Below are 7,614 nucleotides of genomic sequence, written 5' to 3'. Positions count from 1 at the left end.
TAACTTTACCCTTAAACTCACCCACACCACCACACCTGACCCTAACTTTACCCTTAAACTCACCCATACCTCCACACCTGTCCCTAACTTTATCCTTAAACTCACCCACACCACCACACCTGTCCCTAACTTTACCCTTAAACTGACCCACACCACCACACCTGTCCCTAACTTTACTCTTAAACTCACCCACACCACCACACCTGTCCCTAACTTTACCCTTAAACTCACCCACACCACCACACCTGACCCTAACTTTACCCTTAAACTCACCCATACCACCACACCTGTACCTAACTTTATCCTTAAACTCACCCACACCACCACACCTGACCCTAACTCTACCCTTAAACTCACCCATACCACCACACCTGTCCCTAACTTTATCCTTAAACTCACCCATACCACCACACCTGTCCCTTACTTTACTCTTAAACTCACCCACACCACCACACCTGACCCTAACTCTACCCTTAAACTCACCCACACCACCGCACCTGTCCCTTACTTTACTCTTAAACTCACCCACACCACCACACCTGACCCTAACTTTACCCTTAAACTCACCCATACCACCACACCTGTCCCTAACTTTATCCTTAAACTCACCCACACCACCACACCTGTCTCTAACTTTACCCTTAAACTCACCCATACCACCACACCTGACCCTAACTTTACCCTTAGACTCACCCACACCACCACACCTGACCCTAACTTTACCCTTAGACTCACCCACACCACAACACCTGTCTCTAACTTTACCCTTAAACTCACCCATACCACCACACCTGACCCTAACTTTACCCTTAAACTCACCCATACCACCACACCTGTCCCTAACTTTATCCTTAAACTCACCCATACCACCACACCTGTCTCTACCTTTACCCTTAAACTCACCCATACCACCACACCTGTCCCTAACTTTATCCTTAAACTCACCCATACCACCACACCTGTCCCTAACTTTACCCTTAAACTCACCCATACCACCACACCTGTCCCTAACTTTACCCTTAAACTCACCCACAGCACCACACCTGTCCCTAACTTTACTCTTAAACTCACCCATACCCCCACACCTGTCCCTAACTTTACCCTTAAACTCACCCATACCACCACACCTGTCCCTAACTTTACCCTTAAACTTACCCATACCACCACACCTGTCCCTAACTTTACTCTTAAACTCACCCATACCACCACACCTGTCCGTAACTTTACCTTAAACTCACCCACAGCACCACACCTGTCCCTAACTTTAGCCTTAAACTCACCCATACCACCACACCTGTCCCTAACTTTACTCTTAAACTCACCCATACCACCACACCTGTCCCTAACTTTACCCTTAAACTCACCCACAGCACCACACCTGTCCCTAACTTTACCCTTAAACTCACCCACAGCACCACACCTGTCCCTAACTTTACCCTTAAACTCACCCATACCACCACACCTGTCCCTAACTTTACTCCATAACTCACCCATACCACCACACCTGTCCCTAACTTTACTCTTAGACTCACCCATACTACCACACCTGTCCCTAACTTTACCCTTAAACTCACCCACACCACCACACCTGACCCTAACTTTACCCTTAAACTCACCCACACCACCACACATGACCCTAACTTTACTCTTTAACTCACCCATACCACCACACCTGTCCCTAACTTTACCCTTAAACTCACCCACACCACCACACCTGACCCTAACTTTACTCTTAAACTCACCCATACCACAACACCTGTCCCTAACTTTACCCTTAGACTCACCCACACCACCACACCTGTCCCTAACTTTACCCTTAGACTCACCCACACCACCACACCTGTCCCTAACTTTACCCTTAGACTCACCCACACCACCACACCTGTCCCTAACTTTACCCTTAAACTCACCCATACCACCACACCTGTCCCTAACTTTACTCTTAAACTCACCCATACCAAAACACCTGTCCCTAACTTTACCCTTAAACTCACCCATACCACCACACCTGTCCCTAACTTTACTCTTAAACTCACCCATACCACCACACCTGTCCCTAACGTTACCCTTAAACTCACCCATACCGCCACACCTGTCCCTAACTTTACTCTTAAACTCACCCATACCACCACACCTGTCTCTAACTTTAATCTTAAACTCACCCATACCACCACACCTGTCCCTAACTTTACTCTTAAACTCACCCACACCACCACACCTGTCCCTAACTTTAATCTTAAACTCACCCATACCACCACACCTGTCCCTAACTTTAATCTTAAACTCACCCACACCACCACACCTGTCCCTAACTTTACCCTTAAACTCACCCATACCACCACACCTGTCCCTAACTTTAATCTTAAACTCACCCATACCACCACACCTGTCCCTAACTTTAATCTTAAACTCACCCACACCACCACACCTGTCCCTAACTTTACCCTTAAACTCACCCATACCACCACACCTGTCCCTAACTTTAATCTTAAACTCACCCATACCACCACACCTGTCCCTAACTTTACTCTTAAACTCACCCATACCACCACACCTGTCCCTAACTTTACTCTTAAAGTCATTCACACCACCACACCTGCCCCTAACTTTACTCTTAAACTCACCCACACCACCACACCTGTCTCTAACTTTACTCTTAAACTCACCCACACCACCACACCTGTCCATAACTTTACCCTTAAACTCACCCACACCACCACACCTGTCCATAACGTTACCCTTAAACTCACCCACACCACCACACCTGACCCTAACTTTACCCTTAAACTTACCCATACCAACACACCTGACCCTAACTTTACTCTTAAACTCACCCACACCACCACACCTGTCCCTAACTTTACTCTTAAACTCACCCATACCACCACACCTGACCCTAACTTTACTCTTAAACTCACCCACACCACCACACCTGTCCCTAACTTAACCCTTAAACTTACCCACACCACCACACCTGACCCTAACTTTACCCTTAAACTCACCCACACAACCACACCTGACCCTAACTTTACCCTTAAACTTACCCACACCACCACACCTGACCCTAACTTTACTCTTAAACTCACCCACACCACCACACCTGACCCTAACTTTACCCTTAAACTCACCCACACCACCACACCTGACCCTAACTTTACTCTTTAACTCACCCATACCACCACACCTGTCCCTAACTTTACCCTTAAACTCACCCACACCACCACACCTGACCCTAACTTTACTCTTAAACTCACCCATACCACAACACCTGTCCCTAACTTTACCCTTAGACTCACCCACACCACCACACCTGTCCCTAACTTTACCCTTAGACTCACCCACACCACCACACCTGTCCCTAACTTTACCCTTAGACTCACCCACACCACCACACCTGTCCCTAACTTTACCCTTAAACTCACCCATACCACCACACCTGTCCCTAACTTTACTCTTAAACTCACCCATACCAAAACACCTGTCCCTAACTTTACCCTTAAACTCACCCATACCACCACACCTGTCCCTAACTTTACTCTTAAACTCACCCATACCACCACACCTGTCCCTAACGTTACCCTTAAACTCACCCATACCGCCACACCTGTCCCTAACTTTACTCTTAAACTCACCCATACCACCACACCTGTCTCTAACTTTAATCTTAAACTCACCCATACCACCACACCTGTCCCTAACTTTACTCTTAAACTCACCCACACCACCACACCTGTCCCTAACTTTACCCTTAAACTCACCCATACCACCACACCTGTCCCTAACTTTAATCTTAAACTCACCCATACCACCACACCTGTCCCTAACTTTAATCTTAAACTCACCCACACCACCACACCTGTCCCTAACTTTACCCTTAAACTCACCCATACCACCACACCTGTCCCTAACTTTAATCTTAAACTCACCCATACCACCACACCTGTCCCTAACTTTAATCTTAAACTCACCCACACCACCACACCTGTCCCTAACTTTACCCTTAAACTCACCCATACCACCACACCTGTCCCTAACTTTAATCTTAAACTCACCCATACCACCACACCTGTCCCTAACTTTACTCTTAAACTCACCCATACCACCACACCTGTCCCTAACTTTACTCTTAAAGTCATTCACACCACCACACCTGCCCCTAACTTTACTCTTAAACTCACCCACACCACCACACCTGTCTCTAACTTTACTCTTAAACTCACCCACACCACCACACCTGTCCATAACTTTACCCTTAAACTCACCCACACCACCACACCTGTCCATAACGTTACCCTTAAACTCACCCACACCACCACACCTGACCCTAACTTTACCCTTAAACTTACCCATACCAACACACCTGACCCTAACTTTACTCTTAAACTCACCCACACCACCACACCTGTCCCTAACTTTACTCTTAAACTCACCCATACCACCACACCTGACCCTAACTTTACTCTTAAACTCACCCACACCACCACACCTGTCCCTAACTTAACCCTTAAACTTACCCACACCACCACACCTGACCCTAACTTTACCCTTAAACTCACCCACACAACCACACCTGACCCTAACTTTACCCTTAAACTTACCCACACCACCACACCTGACCCTAACTTTACTCTTAAACTCACCCACACCACCACACCTGTCCATAACTTTACCCTTAAACTCACCCACACCACCACACCTGTCTCTAACTTTACTCTTAAACTCACCCACACCACCACACCTGTCCATAACTTTACCCTTAAACTCACCCACACCACCACACCTGTCCATAACTTTACCCTTAAACTCACCCACACCACCACACCTGACCCTAACTTTACCCTTAAACTTACCCACACCACCACACCTGACCCTAACTTTACTCTTAAACTCACCCACACCACCACACCTGTCCATAACTTTACCCTTAAACTCACCCACACCACCACACCTGTCTCTAACTTTACTCTTAAACTCACCCACACCACCACACCTGTCCATAACTTTACCCTTAAACTCACCCACACCACCACACCTGACCCTAACTTTACCCTTAAACTTACCCATACCAACACACCTGACCCTAACTTTACTCTTAAACTCACCCACACCACCACACCTGTCCCTAACTTTACTCTTAAACTCACCCATACCACCACACCTGACCCTAACTTTACTCTTAAACTCACCCACACCACCACACCTGTCCCTAACTTTACCCTTAAACTTACCCACACCACCACACCTGACCCTAACTTTACCCTTAAACTCACCCACACAACCACACCTGACCCTAACTTTACCCTTAAACTTACCCACACCACCACACCTGACCCTAACTTTACTCTTAAACTCACCCACACCACCACACCTGTCCATAACTTTACCCTTAAACTCACCCACACCACCACACCTGTCTCTAACTTTACTCTTAAACTCACCCACACCACCACACCTGTCCATAACTTTACCCTTAAACTCACCCACACCACCACACCTGTCCATAACTTTACCCTTAAACTCACCCACACCACCACACCTGACCCTAACTTTACCCTTAAACTTACCCACACCACCACACCTGACCCTAACTTTACTCTTAAACTCACCCACACCACCACACCTGTCCATAACTTTACCCTTAAACTCACCCACACCACCACACCTGTCTCTAACTTTACTCTTAAACTCACCCACACCACCACACCTGTCCATAACTTTACCCTTAAACTCACCCACACCACCACACCTGTCCATAACTTTACCCTTAAACTCACCCACACCACCACACCTGACCCTAACTTTACCCTTAAACTTACCCACACCACCACACCTGACCCTAACTTTACTCTTAAACTCACCCACACCACCACACCTGTCCATAACTTTACCCTTAAACTCACCCACACCACCACACCTGTCCCTAACTTTACCCTTAAACTGACCCACACCACCACACCTGTCCCTAACTTTACTCTTAAACTCACCCACACCACCACACCTGTCCCTAACTTTACCCTTAAACTCACCCACACCACCACACCTGACCCTAACTTTACCCTTAAACTCACCCATACCACCACACCTGTCCCTAACTTTATCCTTAAACTCACCCACACCACCACACCTGTCCATAACTTTACCCTTAAACTCACCCACACCACCACACCTGTCCCTAACTTTACTCTTAAACTCACCCATACCACCACAGCTGACCCTAACTTTACTCTTAAACTCACCCATACCACCACACCTGACCCTAACTTTACTCTTAAACTCACCCACACCACCACACCTGTCCCTAACTTTACCCTTAAACTCACCCACACCACCACACCTGACCCTAACTTTACCCTTAAACTTACCCACACCACCACACCTGACCCTAACTTTACTCTTAAACTCACCCACACCACCACACCTGTCCATAACTTTACCCTTAAACTCACCCATACCACCACACCTGTCCATAACTTTACCCTTAAACTCACCCACACCACCACACCTGTCCATAACTTTACCCTTAAACTCACCCACACCACCACACCTGACCCTAACTTTACCCTTAAACTTACCCACACCACCACACCTGACCCTAACTTTACTCTTAAACTCACCCACACCACCACACCTGTCCATAACTTTACCCTTAAACTCACCCACACCACCACACCTGTCCATAACTTTACCCTTAAACTCACCCACACCACCACACCTGTCCCTAACTTTACACTTAAACTCACCCATACCACCACACCTGACCCTAACTTTACCCTTAAACTCACCCATACCACCACACCTGACCCTAACTTTACTCTTAAACTCACCCATACCACCACACCTGTCCCTAACTTTACTCTTAAACTCACCCACACCCCCACACCTGACCCTAACTTTACCCTTAAACTCACCCATACCACCACACCTGTCTCTAACTTTACTCTTAAACTCACCCATACCAACACACCTGTCCCTAACTTTACTCTTAAACTCACCCACACCACCACACCTGACCCTAACTTTACTCTTAAACCAGGCTATTCACACGAAAATGCGTATAAATAGTACAAGTGTGCAATGTCGTGGAATATATACGCCAAAACTCATTTTGGCGTGTCTATGCCGCGCTGTTTTTCGCTTGCATATGATACGCACTTCATGGCGTATTATACATACGAACCCCCCACCCCACTACCCTAAACCTACCCAAGAGCTTGTCATATATACGCCATAAAGTGCGTATCATATGCACGTGAACAACAGCGTATCATATGCTTGCCAAAATTAGTTTTGTCCCAAAATGAGTCACCTGTCCCTAACTTTACCCTTAAACTCACCCATACCACCACACCTGTCCATCTTATACAAAGTATGACCGAAATATGGGAACACTATTTTGATTGGTGCAAAAAGAGAAACAGCCCTGCTTCTGACTAACGTACATCATTGTACAAATGAAATTCAGAAATTTGGTCTCAGACTTGGGACTGATGTACGGGATTTTACATTGTATAGGTTCTTCAAAGAACACAGTTGTGTTTCCATGTGTTATTCTATTATGTCAAAATGCTATTATTGTGGTACTTTTTTGTTAGTGGCTGAAGCTTCATTTAATCA

This window comes from Pseudorasbora parva, chromosome 17, assembly GCF_024679245.1.
Source record: "Pseudorasbora parva isolate DD20220531a chromosome 17, ASM2467924v1, whole genome shotgun sequence".
Classification (NCBI taxonomy): domain Eukaryota; kingdom Metazoa; phylum Chordata; class Actinopteri; order Cypriniformes; family Gobionidae; genus Pseudorasbora; species Pseudorasbora parva.
This window is presented reverse-complemented; position numbering follows the sequence as displayed.